Source organism: Haliaeetus albicilla, chromosome Z, assembly GCF_947461875.1.
Source record: "Haliaeetus albicilla chromosome Z, bHalAlb1.1, whole genome shotgun sequence".
NCBI lineage: Eukaryota > Metazoa > Chordata > Aves > Accipitriformes > Accipitridae > Haliaeetus > Haliaeetus albicilla.
In genome coordinates this window covers 5,497,582-5,517,346 of record NC_091516.1, presented here as the reverse complement: position 1 = coordinate 5,517,346, position 19,765 = coordinate 5,497,582, and the positions used below count along the sequence as shown (strand labels likewise).

The 19,765-nt window shown below is 35.7% G+C and overlaps 1 long non-coding RNA gene across 1 annotated transcript; it reads left to right on the top strand.

Annotated features, from left to right (window-relative positions):
• The first annotated feature begins 2,436 nt into the window (after positions 1-2,436).
• LOC138683763 (uncharacterized) lies at positions 2,437-4,177 on the top strand. Its single transcript, XR_011323199.1, has 3 exons — positions 2,437-2,583; positions 2,921-3,093; positions 4,046-4,177. It is a non-coding gene; the product is annotated as an uncharacterized lncRNA (long non-coding RNA).
• The last annotated feature ends 15,588 nt before the right edge of the window (positions 4,178-19,765 follow it).

The following is a 19,765-nucleotide window of genomic DNA, read 5'->3' as shown; positions in this document are numbered from 1 at the left end:
CCGTGTACAGGACCTTGGACTTGGCCTTGTTGCACTTCATGAGGTTTGCACGGGCCCAGCTCTCAAGCCTGTCAAGGTCCCTCTGGATGGCATCCCTTCCCTCCACTGTGTCAACTACACCACATACTTGGTGTCATCAGCAACTTGCTGAGGGTGCACTCAATCCCACCGTCCATGTCACCGACACAGATGTTAAACAGCGCCAGTCCCAATACCAGCCCCTGAGGAATACCACTTGTCACTGCTCTCCACGCAGACATCGAGATGTTGACAGCAACCCTTTGAGTGCAACCATCCAGCCAACTCCTTATCCATCAAATCTGTGTCTCTCCAATTTAGAGACAAGGATGTCATGGAGGACAGTGTCAAATGCTCTACACCAGTCCAGGTAGACGACATCATTTCTTATAAATGTAAGAGCAATGAATCAATTAAATAAACATGTCATTCCAAAGTAAGACAAGGAAATAGTGTTCACTCTAAGCAAAATGAGTCAGCAGAACTCATTATATCCTGCTAGTATATAAATGCCTCTAAACTGACTGAAATACTCTGTTTAAGCATTGAAAACTGCTTATTGCAAGACTGTTTCTTCTAGAACATTTGATATTTCTACACTAAGAGACTTTTCACAAGATGGACTGTCAGTCTGATCTGATATGGCAATTCACATATTTGCAATCTGGTATTCTGGGGCGTTTTATGACCTACACGATATGAAAGTTAAAAACTTCATGGATGTGTCTAGGGGTTGCCAAGAGACAGCTCACCCAAGGGTTTAACCTTGCCGAGTGTGCCTAGCCAGCTCAGTACATAACATAGTTTCTGCTTCCCTCCCCCATGATGGACAAAATTCATAGGTAGGAGGACAATAGGTAAGTACCAAGTATATAATTAGCAACACCAAATGATGAGCAATAGAGACAATTTGGTATGTTCCTAGCATAGGTATAGTGCCACTAATAAAAAGTACAGAAGTGGTACAAATATTTAAGAGATGGTTTATTTGCAATATGTGTAAGGATACAGTTGCACCGCTGTGAGTTTCTCTAATACTACCAGGTGGTTACTGTCTTTTTGCCTCTTCTGGTAACTCCATAGCAGAAGCACAGGGATGAACTGCACCCACAAAGCTGTATGAGCAAAAGACCTGAGCAGGGAATAGGGAGTAGGTCAAATGCAGTTGAACAAAACAGTTTTTCAGGGTTCAGCTGTTCGTGACAAAGATATACGAATAAAGATGGAGGACGCCAGTCCAGCAGTTGCATACATCTTTGTCACATCGTATTCAATTGCCCGTGCCCCAGGTCATGTCACACAGAAGTATCCACAGGACTCTGCACATCCTCTATCCAGATATCACTGGATCCACCAAGTAATAAAACACTATTTTTGGTGCGTTTCAGTTACCAAACAAAGAGTTTTGGCAGAAAGATGGCAGTTCTGTGAGACAATCTGAGATGGCAGGGCCTGAGAGTCAGGCTGGTGAGGAAGGAATGTCAGGATAAACAGCATCTTCAAGCTAACTAAATTCCTTAGACTTTAAACCCAACTCAGAGCCTGTAGCTTCACTTTTTACCCAGGTACAATATTCAAGTTGTTACTGATGTTTACAAAAGGGCCACAACCTATTTGTCTCTTCAAAACCTCTCATTTCCCTGTATTTGCTTTCACTAATGTGTGGTAAATGTGGCATGGTAAAAGCACATAGAGCCCGTAAAACATACTTCCTTTTCAGCCTGCAAATTTGTACTCTATGGAGGATTTAGGCCTTATCACCCACTGAGTGGAGTCACACGTGAATGCACAGCAGAGATTTGTCATTCAGTTAACCATTAACTGAAAACCCTTATGAACCTGGACACCAAAATTTGTGACTTTTACAGCTTAGTCATCATCCACCTTGAAGGAAGCGAGAGGGACCTATAAATCACTCCAATTAATCACGCTCTCCCCCTAAAAATGTAGTCAAAGCACTCAGAAATAAAACCATATGGCACAATCATGTCAGATCTGTTTATATAAGCTGTTCCTAGAAACAGCAGTAGTGTAATACCAGATTTCCATATACTGAATCAATATTTGTGTGTTTGAGACCAGATGTTTTATAAGATGCCATTAAGTGAGCAGAGCACATTAGCAGGTTCAAAACAGGCTGCAGAGGGTTCCTCAGACCCTGTGCCTCCACTTGCATTCCTCAGTCTCACAGCACCAACATGCGCTCTCCAAGTCCTTTTGATTGGATTCAGCAGACCCAAACAGATTGTGACTATAGTGCCTTGTTTTTTTCTCTAAGAGTTTTGTACGTTTAGGACCAGCAATAACAAACTAATGAACCTCTTGTTTATTTGAATAACAGCTCCTGATAGCTGTGCTCATTGGGTTACACAGACTTTCTGATGTCTTATTTTTGCATTGTATTGTTTCTAGGTTGCGATGCAATGGCTTTAGCTGTACCTTAATGAACACCTGCATGGTTGGTGACATTTGCTGTCATTCTGCTTAAGACAGAAAAGCATAGACTGTGCTGACTGGCTCACCACACAGTTTGTGCAATCATAGACATGGGGTTTAAAATACAAGGTATAAAGTTTTACTGCATTCTTATCAGTATGGGGTTTAGCTTGTTTGGTGAGAAAATATCAGATGTGGAATCAAAATTATATATAAATTATTCTGTATGTTGTAACTCTGTTGTGTCACATTGTATATGACAGTATGTATTTTTGCATTATTCAGCATTTTAAGCCACTATCTGAAAACCAGAATGCTTTACAGTCTACTGTGAATTTTATATCTTCTGAAAATATGGTGCTTTGTATGAATAAAATCCAAGTTACCTGTATCTATCCTTTCTCTGTGCAGAAGGCTGGATTCATTTAAAGAGAGCAAATGTTAACTCTTTCAGTATTTCTCTCAGGGAGAAGCAAACTTAATGTCTACCAGGAGCTCCTCGAAATTCTCAGGCTGCTGAGGTGATGGATGACATAAGTACATCTTTCTGATTTGGTTTTTCCTACTCTCCATTACCTACTCCCAAGTCAACTCTAGCCTGCTATTTGAAGAAGAATATTGGAGCCTCTTGCTATTCAGGTAGATTTGTTGCTTCCAATCTGCTTGATGATATACTGTGTTAAGTGCTCCGCATTATTAATAATATTAATTAATATATAATAATAATTATTAATTATTAACCTGTACTTAATTTAAGCAAATTATTGCCATGTTTATGACAACTTTCCTATGTGAACAGAGATTTCTTCGGAAGGCAGTTAATTCTAGTGGTCAGAATATGCATTTGCATGGACAGTAACTCAAATTTTGCTTTGTTTGTTTCCTTTTTGATAAATCATTTGAAGAGTAGATGCAAAGACTTGAAGTGAAAATGACTTGTTATACCTGGAAAAGTGTGGTCATATGTCTCTTTAGGTTTTATATGTCAAGAAAATGCTCCTTGCTTTCAACCTTAGTTGGAGACTGAGGTTAAATCTGACTTTCCTTTTTGCATAGTAATCAGTTTTAAAAGTTTGACAGATCACACTAATGCCTCAGTGCCATCTTTCTGAGACCTGATTGCTTTCTAGCAGTCTTCCCTGTAACACCATTGCAAACCTAATTCCACCTTTGGAAAATTCTGCCACAAAATAACTGGTGTGGGGCCTTCTGGTGATGCATGCAATGCTCTGCAGTTCCCAGCCGGCACTCTGGGGGCAGCAGAGTTAACACCAGTAAGAGCATTTTATTAAATCAGAATAAGACCTAGCACATGTGGGATCCAACAACATGCATTTTTACAAAGCAATTTCCTACAGTTGAACTGCAATCAATGTATCTTTGTTATTTCTTTTCTTTGTGGAGAAAATATTATTTATCCATCACTATATCTTCAAATGAGGGACTGAATAAAATGTCAGTTATAGCCAGCTGGCACTATTTAGTAGGATGCTTTTCCTGCAGATTTATCATGATAATCAAATTTTTTTTTTTATTCTGTGAGATATTAGAAACTTCTTGTGAAATCACTTAATGTTTCTTTCTTTTATAGGTCTTTTAGGAGTCATATTGCAGCACTGAATGAAAATAAAACTCAATGCTCAATGGTTCATATGGCACTCAGATGTTACAAGAATAATACTGTACAAGTATCAGAATAAAATAAAATGTGAGAATTGAGAAATCTGCTTTTTTTCAAAAGGTGAAAGTGTACAAGGAATTTGTCTATTTGCCTTGTTTTTAATGGAACTTAAACTTTAAACTTTATTTCAGTAAATTTTTTAGTTTTGGACGCCCCCCCCCCCCCCCCCCCCCCATTTTTCATGAAAACGTAATTTCAGTTCAGTCTTTCCCATCCTCCCCCTCCACAAACCCAGACTATCCCATTTCCATTTCAGGCAGATCTTATACAGTCCTCAGTAAAGAAACCACTTTTTGTGTGTTTTATCACATTCCACTGCAGGCTCTTGATGGAAATTTTGCTGGGATAGAAACTAGATACCAATAATAGTGTAGCAAATTGATAGTTATCCAAATGACATTAGAAATGAGACCCTTTTTTGGCTCTGTATCAGGTATATAGCAGCATGATTACTGTGTCTATTAACAGAAATGTATTCTCTGATCAGCAAATGCAGAACAGGCACCAGATTGAACAACTACTTCATTTGCTGGCATTTTACAATACTCCAATAAATCTGAAATTAAATATTCCAATTTCATTTAAAAAAAGAAAAAGAAAACATTTAATTTCAAGTCCCTTGAATTTTTTTGGCAATTTTCAGATATTTCATTTATTCTCCCATTCTCTTTTGTGACCAAAAATTAAGGATGATGCACCAAGCCTCCTCTTGTTAAAACTAAGGCAATCCCTTACAGGGTTTCTACAACCACATTCTGTCTTGGAAGGACTGATCCAGAATGAACCTATGTTTTAATAAAAAAGCGGGATGTAAGGAACCTGGACCAAACCCTAATTAAAAGATCACTTCCAAAATGGAAGAGTACAGATATATTTTGATCACAATAAAATAATTCAATGTGGTGATTAAAAGTCACTTTCAAGTCTAAACTGACAAACTGTTTTTTTCTGTGAAAAGTTTTGAACTTGTAGTCCTAATTAGCTCAAAAAACATTGTCTAAATATCAGAATTACTCATGGGACAGAAACTCAAATTTTTAAAAAATCTTGTAAATATGATATATTTTAAATTCTACCACCTTCATGATGTAAAAAGCATATTACTCCATGGCAACAAACTGGGATTTTCAATTGGGAAGTCTAGTTTTATGTGGGCACTGAAAAGAATCACTGTCTTAGCAAACTTCTCCCAGTTTATTAAAGATGCATTTTGATAAGACCTTATTAGAAGCTGAGACTGCTGTTAATGTGATATGTTGTGATACTGAGTAAGGTAAACATCAACAATTAACTTAGGACCATTGAGTAACACCCCAGCTGGTCATTTCAACTTTTTTCACCTACACTGAAGTCATTCTTTCACGTACACACAGGTACGCATGCGAGTGTTTGCCTGTACATGTCAAACATTTTCATTTCAAACATACTTTCTGCTTAGGCATGGCTTTTAAGGCATAAAAGGTAAAGATACATGTGTTCATTTGCAGGAAGCTTTTGTGCTTTAATGATGCATTTTTGTATCATGTAGCAATTTAAATATGATTTTTACATATCATTAACAATTAACCTGCAGCATTGTTTTGACCCAAATTTCACAGTATGAATATTATTGAATCATGAGTTCAATTAGATATGAATAAAAGAAATCACACTTGCTGTGCTTAACTAAATATAGAAATAAAAAATGAGTACTTAAGAGAAATCCAAAACACTTTTAGGGCAATTCTAGTAAATCATGAGAATGGGAAAGGGAGATTTTGCAGAGATAATATCTGACAAAATCCCACAAATATATTAGCTATCTGTAAAAGTAATGACTTCCTAACTTAAACCCAGTTAATAATGCTCTGACTATGAATGCAGGGCTCTTTCTGTCAATAGCAAGTACTGATTCAAAACATCAGCCCAGTTAAAAAACTAAAAGTCAAAAGACTGGCTTGCTAGCAGAAGAACAAAAAAGGCAATTAAACTTGTGAGTGTGCCTGCCCTCATATCCAAACTGATTTCTATACATATTGTGGTTGCACTCAGGAGTCAGCATATCCAAAGTCTGCTGAATTTTTAGTGATAAGATGTGGGCTTTCATTTCTTCACCGTCAAGATTGTCTGCTTAGTAGGGGACAGGTAGAAAAGCAGTTTCCTAACCACTCTTATTATCATTTAGTACATCTACAGAATTTTATTTTCTCTTCTTGCCAGGAAATATGTCTTATATACTATCATAGCTTCACCTTATTAAGCTCTGAATAAGCTATATTTTAAAAAAAAAATCTTCTAAGCAACTTCTATGCCTGTCTATTCTCCTCATGTTGGCAGAAAAATCTCCTGGCAGTGATCAAATAATTTCTTCCCTTTATTAGTAGCTTACTGTTAAAAGCCAATGCAACATTGGAGCATAGTGAAAGGTATTTTGAGATCCCTGACATACATGATACATGAATGGGAATGCATAGAAATTCATTCCCATTCATTTTCCTTGAGATTGATCTGGTCATGAACAAAAGTTTTCAAATACATAGGAGTTTAGCTGTTGAATTTCATTTCATAGTCATAGGATAATTAAGGTTGGAAGGGATCTCAAGATGTCATTCCTTCAATCCGTGTTCACCTAAGTTGATTGTGCTTAACTGGGGGCGGGGGGAAAAGGTTACGGTCCATTTCAGAATTCACACTTTGCCTTACTGGCTTCTACTGGCTCCAGGAAAAGCTTCAGTACAGAACAGAACTAAAAAGAATTTAAAAGATGTAATTAAGCTGCTAATAATTACTGTGAAGTGTTTATTGAATAAAATCCCTCATCTCTAGTCAACAACATATTCTGGCTGTTCAGGCCAACAAGGTCATCTGAAAATATAAAAGATTTTGCCTTCATCTGCAGATTTGAAATGGCTATCTTTTGTACCAGAATTTTCTTTTTTGTATTTTCAAGAAATATAAAGACAAAATAAATACACTGACCAGAAGAATGAACCACAGGTTCATTCCAGCAAAAGAATCATGTTTTTTGTTTGCTTTAAAATGCAATTGTGAATAGTAAGATATTTTCTTTACCTCTGACATAATAATTTTCACTTTATTCCTCTCTCTTTCATAATAACAGGAAAAGGTAACTAGTGCTTGTAGATATGCTTTACATAATGGGAAAGGAAAAAAACAAAACAAAACAAAACAACAAATCAACAGCGACAGCAGAGGGGAATAATCCATGAGGTCACTCTCCAAAAGCTTTAAGCAGTTCAGTCCCCAATTTGCAGGAGCTCTGCAGAATCCCTTGGCTAAAATAGGTAGGTATGTACTTTCCAGAAGAAAGAAAAAGACTTCTTAAGAACACAACTACTAAAAAATGAATGATGCCCAGGATGTTTACAGCAGGTAATCTTGAAGAGGTGTGTTTCCAAAGACTTACCTCAAAATTAAACCCCTAACTGTGTTGCAGAGTTTTAATTTCACAGCCACTGATGCTAACCAATATCTTGATCTGTAGACATACTTCTTATTAGGGAGGCAACCAAGAATGAGATCATCCATTTTTTATTCAACAGACTCAAGGCTGGACCATACATTTTTGTTTATTGGCTGTTATTTTTTCATTTTAGCACAATATGGCATGCTTAGAAACTCCTTTTGCTTGGACAGGAATAAAAAACTACTTTCTTTGTGAATGCTGATGCCTCCCAGAATGTGTAGAAAGTGCTACAAAACTGTATATTCTGCATCAGTTGAGGCTTTTTAGAACAGGCTAGAGACATCTGTCTGGGATGACATAAGAATATCTGATTCTGATATTGGAAGGACAATCTGTTATTGAAACCATAGGAACAAGAATGGAACGTCCCTTCATTGAATCTATTGAGGCAAGGAGGTGAAACAATGAGGTTCCATTAATGTTATTGCCTTACTTCTGATTTATATCATAAGTGCCTGGTTCTGGAGTAGTGTCAAGAAAAAGTGTGTCCTTAGCTAACTTAGCTTGATTTTAATATTAAAAATGACGCCCACTTGTGCATAATAGGAAAGTAAATGTAAGACCACCTTAATATAATGAGTTAGGTAATTACCTAGACATGTGTAGAACTACTTTTGTTACATAAACTGTTTGTAACCAATCATGTATTTTATTACACTTTTTTTCTTGATCCTGATGCGTATATAAGACCCCATTTGTGTTTCAAGGATGTGCTAGCTTTGTGGAGTTACCACCTAGCACCCATCTGCGCAGACATGAAATAAACAAATATCTTGACTCTGTGTGTTATTGGCTTTTTGCACACTGGGTGAAGAACCCCATTTTGGAACAACAATTCTACCATTTGGCTAAGGAGTGAACTAGATGAACTTGTGGAGTCTTTTCCAACCTTATATTACCATAACTCTATTACATGAAGTCTCTGCAAGTACAATCAAAAACAATGCTTCTTGGCTGTATGCTTGATAAATTACATACCTAGTATAAAGCATCAGTGTTGTTTCCCCCCCTTAAAAAATTTTTTCTTTGTTGTAAGATGACAGTGAATTGAAAATTATCAGTTGTAAAACCCTACACTGGTAAGAAAAGATGTCTCAAAACTGCTTCTACATCTAACAGTATTAGTATGCTCTCTTTATTCTTCTGTCCTATTCATATGATAATCCATAGTTTTAGGAAAATAGGCAATTATTGACATATCTTCATTTGTAGAAAGATCTGTTTTGGAGTGCTGGAATGTCATAGTGGAAAATTCCATTCTAGAATTTGGAAGTTTTGTTTTGAATATTATTTTATGCCTTCTTATAGTTTTATATTTTGGGTGTGTCAAGTCACATAAATGATCTATGATGTGCAGCCTGTCTTATTATACTGCAAAGACAGGATACTTTGAGGTAGGAAACACATTTCCATCAATGTGACGCAGCAGCCATTCTGCTGATAAAAATAGTTTGTTAAGTGGCATTTATATCTTGGTCTGGCCTACAAGTAGTACTACTGTGGCTTTAGGGAGGTTCTTGAGAAAATTACAAGGCCTTATTGTAATTGCATACTAACTGACAATATGCTTCAGTATCCAAAATCATTGTCATTATTTGAGACAGGAAGCTCTTCAGATGCCTCTGGAAATAAAATGCAAGCATATATCGTCTTTTGGTGATAATATGTTCTGCAGTGAACAGTGCCTTAGTGAAGGGGCACTGTTAATTAATATTGTGATTAATACATATCAGGTTATGGTGCATTTAATTTAAGGACTGAGCCAAAATTATGAAAGTGATTAGGGATATCTGCCTGGATTAGATTATAGGCATAGTCCACAGTCACCTGACACTTGAGTTTCATTTTGAAAAGTTTAGAAAGTCAGAGAAAGTTATTGCAGGCAGCATGAATGATCAGAGATACAGAGGCTTGGAGTGAAACTGGAAAGTGAACAAAATTCACAGTGTATCTATACTTTTGAATCATCTGCTAAAGGTCCTTTTACTGTCCAAGTCACATGAAATGATCATTTGAAACGATCCCTTTTTTAAGAGATGAGAATTTTAGACTGTAAAGTGTGCTAACTGTTTTTTGGTATTGATAGCTGTTTTCCAGATTGCCTGTTTCCACAAAGACACGTGCATTGTCACATCAGGGATGAGTAGGTGCTTTTGTCTCCCTTTTTAGCCCACACAAAGAAATCTCTGGTGATCTCAACAGTTAGTTTTGTTAGTAGCTCAGAAGTGTCTCTTTGATTCAAGTTCTGCTATTCACATGCAAAAATTCATATATACATGTATATATAAACCTGGTACAGAGCAGTATTTTGTTTCAAAGTTGTTTTCTTCCAATGCTTATTATTATAAAGTGTATCCTGACACATCTACTCTTTTTAAGGTAATAAGTACCCTGCAACTTTTACTTGCTTTTACTTTCCTGAGAGTTAAAATATTTGCTTTGTGAGTGTTAGGAATAAACTATATTATGAAGTGTTTTGAGAATATTGAAATGAAAAACTTCAGACTACTGCATATTATATATATTAAAAAGATATCAGAATTCACTTTGAACCTAAATTCATTTAAGCCTCCCCAAACTTAGAAACCCTGTAAATCAAAAATGCAAACTTTCAAGTGGTAAAAAATACATTGTATTTGTCAAGAGAGTAGCCAAACAGTTTGGTCTTGTGTTTGTCAGTTGTGTGACAGTTCAAAGCTGTAAGGCTTAGAGAGACACTAACTCTTATTTTAAGTCACACCTTTTTGGGTTTTTAAAAATTCTTCCATCTTATATCCTTTATAGAAACATAACTGGGCTTCACTCAACATTTCCTGTTTGAAGTTCACTTTGAAATTATTGGCCACACACATAAATTCAGAAAGAGAAGTTAGGGCAGAAAGCTAAAGCACGGGGTCTCTTCCGGTAATAACCTGTCGTTTATTAAAGTTGACTCTTTGCACTGTTTTGTCATAAAGTTGGTTCAATGCAGAGAAGAAAAAAACCTTGTATTTCAAGACTTTAATCTTTACATTATTTGCAACTTGATGTACATGCTGCATATGATCTTCAGTTAAACATAGTAAAAGAGATCCCATCTTCATACTAAGAAATCCCTCAAATTTCTCCATGTCTTGCTTCTTCAGAGGAACTTGTCTTTGTTTAAAATCAAGTTTGTCTTGTACTTTAATCCTTAATTAAGAATTATTTTAATTAAGAATGACCAACATCCTTTTATGTCCATGCTTTTTATGTCAACTCTTAACTGAAAATCAAGATAAGGAAGTATGCACACTTGTGCCAGTATAGCTAGTATGTTTTTTATCAACTCTGTCCTATTTGACTTCTGTGTTAAACAAGGGTCATTCCTTTCAGGGAGCCCTTATGATATAAAGAAATGAATTTTCTGGAAAAGTAACATTCAGCAAAAGATTTGTTTCTTTCCTGAACTCCTTTCATATACACTGTATAATCCCACTTCATCCTCAGTTGAGAATTCATTGTCTTTCATCGTCTTCAAGATAATGAATTAAAAAGACACATAACAGTGAAAAGATACTGATACTGAATCTTATACCATAACATCATTGATTCCATAGTGTCTTGGCCCACCAGACTGGAGAAAAGAAAGCTTACCTGACTCTTAGCTCAGGTACGTATAACTTTGCTTCACAACTGGTAGAAAAAGTCCCCGAGTTGTTCCAATTCTCTCCTGAATATTATTTTATGATCACTGTTGGAAACAGATTACTAGGATTGATGAATCCTTTATCTAACTGGAGGACGGATGTACTTCCCTTTAAAAGTCCTGCTCAGCCCAGGACTTGCAGTGAGTGGAAGCTGCTGAAATTCAAGGTCTCAACCTCTTCTCTTTCCCCCTCCAAATAGCTATGAACTGTGGTTTTTGTAAGCTATGACTTTGCCCAAAATAGTAAATATTTCCGTCCTTCTAATTTCCTGTGATATTAAAAACTTCAAAGGAAGAAAAAAAGTTAGATTTAATGTATGCAACAATGTTGTCTCTGTACCAGCCTGACTGAAGTTTTACAGAAATACTTAGAGACACGTGAATGACATAGAAAATCTTATAGCCAAAAATACAAAACTAAGTAATTGAAATAATAAAGCTTCTGACAGTTTTCATTGTAAAATGAAATGTTTCACAAAAATTTGAAGAAGTTACAAATCCCAAAAGCAGATTTTTATTTCACCAAATGCTACATAATTGTCTCTTCAGCCCTACTTCACTTAAATTTGAGCAATGTTTTTATACATACTTTTAATTTAAAAGCTCTTTAACTTATTAAATCTGTACTAACAAGTACATTTCTGTCCTGTAAAAACCCTATTTTTTGCCAATACCTACCATGATTTAATTCATCTGAAAATCCTGCAATAATTTTTTTTCCTGTTTTTCCTCTATTGAAAAACACTGTTAATGGTCTTAAAAAAAAAGTACTGCGGGTAGTGAAGGAAAGTCATGCCCTTTGCATACACAGATAAACCTATGTTTCTCAACAAAAATGACACTGACTACTCCGTAGTGAGTGGTCCTGAGCAGAAGGCAATAGATAGTATGATTTATTAGATTCTTCAAAACATAAACTGAGATTTCAAAAATGTGTTTATAAATTTGGACCAGAAGATTTTAAAAATATTTTAAAATTATTTTATCTGTTTTTTTCATGTCAGAAAGATACTTTCCAGTTACCAAATCCTTTCTGAAAAGTTTGGCTTAGCTGTAAGAAATTATGTTGGGTATTTCACACTTCTGAGTTATTTATCTGCAAATTTTAACCTTGTATAGTAGTGCGTGTGACAGTCCAACAGGTAGGTCAGAATCAGTGGGACAACGTTTTTTCCTTCGCAAGAACAAGAATCCAGAGTTCAGTTAGCATTACTCAGGTCAAAACAATAGTAATGAATCAAGGTTATAACACTGTTTCTTCTTAATTGCTGAAATCCCTAATTTTGCAGAAAAGCAGTATATGTTTCAAGGACCTCATGGTGCTTACAAAAAGACTAGGCATACCAGTGAAGACATCCTGGATAAAGTGGATCCGAATGAACTGGAACTATCTATACATATAGATATTGATATCTCAAAGGGCATGAACATCTTTAATTTGTGGATTTTTTTCCCCTAAAAGTAAGACAAAAATCTAGTGAAACAAATTGAGGTAGGGTAACAAACGGATGAGACAAAGTAGCAGTAACCTGGAAGTTCTGTAATCTTGACAGGAAAACTGCACAAAATGTTATTGGCTATTTATTTGCACAAACCCATTCTTAGTAATCACTAGAATTCTTTAAAAGCAATTTTCTAGAATTCTTCAGAAATGAGAATACAGGAACAGGTCAGTTACTCATGGATGTCAAGTAATCTCTGATGTATTACACAGAGGCCTGGGAAAACTCAGAGCTGACATTTACTTGTAAAGCTGCCAATGTCAGTGCTTTTCTGCCAAAAGTCTCTCTGTAAATGTTTACTATATATTAAAGCAACCTGAAAATGGTCAACAGACTAAGGCTGAGATGGAAAACAGTGAATTATGGGTATTACTTTTCTATTGTCTCTCAGTGAGCATACTGAACTATGTTTAGACTGTTTTCTTCTTGCCTCACCATTTTTATTTCCCTCAGTATTGCTTTTTCTAGAAGACTGGATATTGAACAAGTGAAAAAGAGCAAAATTTAGCTGTACTTGTCACAGCAGATATAGCCTGTTTTATATATAGTCAGTTGAAGGTTAATGAAACTAAATTATTCTGGAGACCTAGATATTGCAATGATCAGCAATATGGAAAAGTCTATACAAATAATTAGACAGCATTATGCATAATTCACGAATATAGACTACATTTGCATTACAGGGGACTTCAGTATTATAAGAATAGATATGGTCAAGAAATCTAAACAGGCAAACAGATATTTTGATAAATGACCAGTCCTGACCTCTTCTGCTGGTACTCCCTGTGAACATGGTACTACTTCTGTGTTAGATCTTTTTATGCTTGGAATTCATTCCCTTGCTCTCGTGAAATGTGTTAACCTCCAGGAATTGCTGAGAAGTCAAAATTTATGTCTTCAGACTGCTGAGACAGATGGTCAAATTACTGAACACCTATTGTGAAAGAAATAAGAACTCCAGAAGAGAAACCTCCTCAGTGATTCCTTTTGCAAGATTTACTTCCCTTATACATTCTTATGTGTCCTACATTGGCTTCATCTATCCTCAGGAGTAGTTCTTTGGATTAAACATAAATTAGTTTAATTTTATGTTTAAAACCAGACTTTATCTAGACCAGACTGTACAAGCCAAACTACCCTTATATTTTCCTTCCCTGCTATGCGTACGGGTCTTTCTCCCGTGAAAACTAGGACAAAAAGGAGAAAGAGATACAGACCAGACCATACACTCAGCTGAAAGTACTTTTAGTCCTTCATATTTTTAAACTTACTTTAAGAAGTTTAATAAATGTATTTTTAAACTAAAAGAGGGTCGATTCAGAGCAGATATAAGAAAGAATTTTTTTATGATGAGGGTGGTGAAATACAGGAACAGGTTGCCCAGAGGCGATAGATGCCCCATCCCTGGAAACATTCAAGGTCAGGTTGGATGGGGCTCTGAGCAACCTGATCTAGATGAAGATGTCCTTGCTCATGGCAGGGGTTTTGGACTAGATGACCTTTAAAAGTCGCTTCCAACTCAAACTATTCTATGATTCTATGATTCTATATAGCTTAGACATATGAAATCAAGAGAAACAGTAGAAATGAACTTTACTGTTAACCGGTAATCTACTTCCTATCTTCTCTTTTCATCTGAAATGGGAAGGGACAGAAGGAAAATATGGCCTCCTACACCATTATGTCATACAGGGATGTACTGCAGAAATTAATACTAATGGGTGTGGAGGAGATAACACCTCCTTAACTTTTGCCCTTTGCCAGTGAGTCTGTGGCCACCATACAGCTCTTCAGATAAAAGCAGTTCATAAGAATGAAGCCCAGGATGTTAGCCGATTGCTGCTATGTAAATTATGAGCATTTTTCTTACTACTTTCAGAGCAAAATAAAATAATTTCAAATTACATTTTTCAAATGCACAAAGCAGTAGGAGAATAGAATAAACTGTATCAGAAGATTTTCCATTTGCTTCTTCCTGAGCAGCAGTCATCAGCCACATGCAAGAAGGAAGCCACATGGGTTGTATCACTAAATAGAAACGTAACAGCAAAACTATAAACATCATTTAGACACTGCAGATTTCCCAGTCCACTGATTTTGATGCTGATAGAGACAGACTTCCTTTGAAAGTGCAATGATCTGCATGCCTTTTGATCAATGTCTTGGGACAGTCTAGTATTATTTCACTTTAGGGTAACAACTAGTCTTTGCATTTGTTTCTTTGTAGGATACTTGCGCATAGGAGAACTGTCAAACAGATTAATATATGGGATGCTAATGAACTGTGACTGAGACTGCATGCATGTACACGTCTGTGTGTCACAAGGTGTGTTTACAAATATCCATGGGAGGAAGATTTCATTTTTGTCCCCGGTCAACCAAGCCAATCTTCAAAAGGTGCTGTGAGGATATATTCCTGCCTTCAGAGACACTAATATTGATGCTGTGCTGTGCCTTTCAGATTTGAAATTTGCAACTAACTGGTCATGCATGAATGTTACTTCCTGACATATGTGTGCCTATATAAATTACATGTAAGCTAAAATATAAGCCTAGCTGTGTAGGGCTATTCCTTATATCTGGTAGAGGAAGCACCTAGCCACGATTAAAATACATTCTAGGCAAAGATATTTTTCTACTTAAAGTGTTGCCAGAACACTTATATGTGTAAAGAGAAATGCACATGCTAAATCATGGGTCTGCAACTGCTATTTCATTTTAAATTTTGGTCATGGGAATTACAGATGCAGAAAGAATCTTTTGACTTCAGCTGGTATAAAACAGGGTTTCAGTTGTAGTTCTGTATCACTTTACATCAGCTGATCTGGCTTTATTCGTAGCTTCAGCATGTGACAGGTACAGTCACAATAACTGTAACTTTTGTGACTCAGTTATGAGACTTTCCCTGACAACCTTGGAAGAGAAATCTGTAGTATCAGAGTTCACAGAAAGAATGAAAAGCTTATGACTTTCTAGTTCATTTAAAGAAGAGGATTTAAACTACACAAACTAACATAGTACAGAAGTAGAAATGTCATGTTTTTCTAGTTTCCTTAAAGCACAGTGCTGATAACCTGGTATTACAATATGAGCTTAATAATTTTTGTGAGCTGGCAAGTTAAACAAAATGTATCTTTGTGGTAATCAACTCTCTGGCTTTGCACCAAATTTGACATTCATTTTTACTGGACGAAATTAAATTCATGCAGCTCAAACTTTGGTTATTTTTTTTTTATATTTTCCAGTGAAGATGCTTAATTTCTCACAGCAAAGTGCAATTCCTACATGACATTTAGCTACATTTAATTTTTTAAAAAGGGAAGAAAAGATATGAAAATTAAAACAAGTGCTTAATTTTTTTTTGAAAGTTCCCTTCATCTTGATACATTTATTTTCTTAATTGTTTTGGTTTAATGAGCAAACTAAAACCAGGTGTTTTCACAATTCCGATACAAAGCCTAGTCACACATGTAAATGTATAGACATTTAAAAAAAACTGTGATGAGACTTCTCAGCCAGAAATACTATAAAACTGTTCCAATATCTTAAAAATTTAAATAATTAACATTACTGAGGAAAACAATTTTTTGGTCATTTCAAAAGCAGCAACCATTTATTTTTCAATATCTACACCTCAGAAAAGTTATATGTCAGTTGCTGGATCAAATGATCTAGAAATAGACTGAAAATGAATATGAATTCTTAGTAGTGGCAGGATTGTACAGACTCTTATTTTAAGGAGTGAGTAAAAAAGAAGTACTTCGTTTCTGCTTATTCTGAAAATGAGCAGGATTTATTTTTGTTTTCTTTTCACAGCTAAAGGACTGGGCACCTTAGAAACTTGACAATTTGGTATATCAAGACAGCTGGATCTCAGTTTTCATGCATAAATTTCCCAGGAGATATATCACTATAATTCCAGAGTAAAACAATGTTGTTTACCCCTAGTCAAGTGAATGGAGCCCAGGAGAAAGCCAGGAGAGAACTAGTGTTTTGCTAACAAGAAACAAGGATTGTGTTTAAGAGAAGTATTTTGTGGGAAATTCCCCTCATATTTTCCTACCGCTTTGTCCAGAACAGTCGGAGTCTGGCCATAGACAGCAGAGATACCAAATTGCTAAGAGCTGGACTAGGACTGCTGTCCTAGTTCAGTTTGAAGAAGTAACCTGCAGCAGGTTTTCTGGCAACCAGTCTTTCCTGTTAGCTGGAAAACCCATCTTTTCTGAAACAACTTTCAGACTCCACTCAGTAGTTGTAGCTAATGCTTCAAACCTGTGTGAAAGGAAGAGTGACATTTAACTTCAGATGAAGTTAAATACCAGTTAAAGTTATTCGGTAACATTGAAAATATTACAGGTGTTTGGAGTCCAGAAAATGAAATTGTGATAAGAAAATAATGACACCAGAATGCAGGAATAAGTCAGGAAATATTTCAAAGTATTTAAAGGAAGCCAACAGTTGCACACCTTGAAAGATACACATGACAATGTGTTTGGTTTTCTTTTTCCTGAAACTTTCTATTTTCATTGGAAATAAGGCTATAAAAGAGTATCAAGGAACTAAACCAGGCAAAGCATACTCCCCCAAGAAAAATCCTATGATCCCAAATTAATATTGGTTCACACATTTATCAGTAAATGTGTAACTAAGGAACAGAAACAAGGAAGAGGAAAAGGTGATGGAATTTGAATCTCCCCAAAAAGCAGAAGAGAGCTTAATGCTGTGAAAGGCTAGGAGTGGACATGTCAGTTGTTCAGTCTTTGACTTTCTCTGCAGAAGCCTTTGTTTTTAGAGAACAAAAATGGAGGAAATTTTATGGTAGTGACTTTCAAAAAGCAACACTCTTGGGGAAATTGTAATGTAGACACAAGAAAAGCATCTTCTTTTCACCAAAGAGAAAGCCATTTTAAAGAATGGTAATTTAGGATGAGCTTCAGCTGCAAAACATCAGCTAGATCTTTGCCTCAGCCACGTAACTGTAAGCATAGCTATTCTTCTACTCATGCAGTTATTCGCTGTGGTTTTGTACATTCTGGTCTGAGCTGCTTTCTGTCATTAAACTTTGATTTCTTCCTTTGCAGGTTTCACACTGAAACATTAGGCAACATGTGTTTAATATTCAACTGATTTTTCTCAACACATTCCTACAGTATAATTTACAATCCTTTCCCTATAATGATCTATAAACTTCCTCTCCATGATCTGTCTTTGCTATTTGCATATTGGTCTGTACTTTTTTCCACCAAGATCCAAGTAAAGGCAGCATAGAAAACTGAACCTACAGTCATTACTTGGCAAGATTAGTAAGTATTTACCTCTTTATATTTTCCTCCTCTTTTTAAAAATTGTTAAGTTTGGCTTTTCTGTAATTGTAAAAATAGAAGAATGAGAACATTATCAATCCTGCCAATTAAGTATTAAGAAGCAAAAAAACGAAAAGGGAAATTACAACTATTTGGATGAATGAAAACATTTAATGTATTCTCTCATAACGGTTATAGATCCATCTATAAGGTTATTGTTTTGGCAATAGCTAGGACCACATGGTAGGGACAAAACTGCTCGGAATATGAAAATAGATTCATCTCTCCACAGAAGAAATTTCTCTTTGAGTTAAGTTATTCTATTAAACCCAGAATTAGGAAGAATTTCTGATGGTAGTTTTGCATCTATTTTATATAGGAGTCAAGAACGAGAAATGGAACAGCTCTCCAGCTACCTCTTCTGCCCTGTATCTTGTGCCTTTTACTTTACCTACCTCTATGTGGGCCTAATACAGTTTTGGTAATGCCAGCAACATCAACAAGCAGAGAGGAATGTGAGAGGTGTGGCAAAAAGAAATGACAATAATACAACTTTGTGATTACAGACTCTCTGCCTTGCCTAAGCAACAATGACTTTTCACCCAAGAACGTTAAATTTTCAATTTAAATTATTAGAAATAATAATTCTTTCATTATCAACAGTTGTTCTCTGGGTCATTTTTGTACCTAGTATAAGCTGTGCAAACTGGATGTGCCAGGAAGCATATCTAGAACAGAGTACTGCCTATATTCTCAGTCCAGGTTACAACCTCTTAGCAAGGTGTTTTTACTTGGTAGCTGTGCAAACAGGAAAGAGCTTTCCTAGAAAGTATGCTTGGACCAAACACTTTGCAACATCACAGATAGGTTGTAGTGACCTTCTCTGTTTGGCAGGGCCAATAAAAAGACAAGGTTTTGTATATTAGAATGCTTGAATTCTCACTGAACTTCTGTTTGTTAAGTAAGGAGCTGCAAGATTAAGTCATAAGAATCACATTTTTACAGTTTTTTAGAACAAATGTTCTTTCAATTTTGATAAGAAAATGATGCTTAGCTATTAAAAATGTAGTTTGAGTTTTTGATTAAGAAGTACTTAGAAAATACACATGAAAAAGCAATGTAGATAAATCTAAAATAAATCAGCCAGAATTCAAGCAGGTGCAAGAACTTTTTCCAGAGTCACATTTCCAGATACCAGGCTGTCCCCTGTGCTGACCGTGCACTGGTAAGTATAAATAAGCCTCAAACCTCCATATTTTATCAGTAAGGAGTTGCTTGATTGCTGTTTATGCAAGCCATAGTCTTTCTATACTAATTTTAGTTCAGTAGTCAGAATTGAATCTATAAAAAATAAGCAACATTGAACAGACTTTACTGGATGAACATATGAAGAAGCAGTAGACTTCTGTGAGTAACTTCAAGTAAATATAAAAAAGAGCAGTCATCACAGAATTTGACAATTAATTTTGACCATTCTGTTTAAATGACGATGGGAGGTTTGCTTCAATTTTATTATATTGCCAAAAATCACGTTAGATCTAGCAGTTACAAACCAGCTTAGTGCTGATATAAATTTTGTATAGGCTCAGTAGACTTTAGGAAGCTCAACACTTGCATGAAGCATAGAAATTTCTTTAAGTGATATTCTATTACACCATATATATTGTAGTTACTTTTATTTAGAAAATAAAT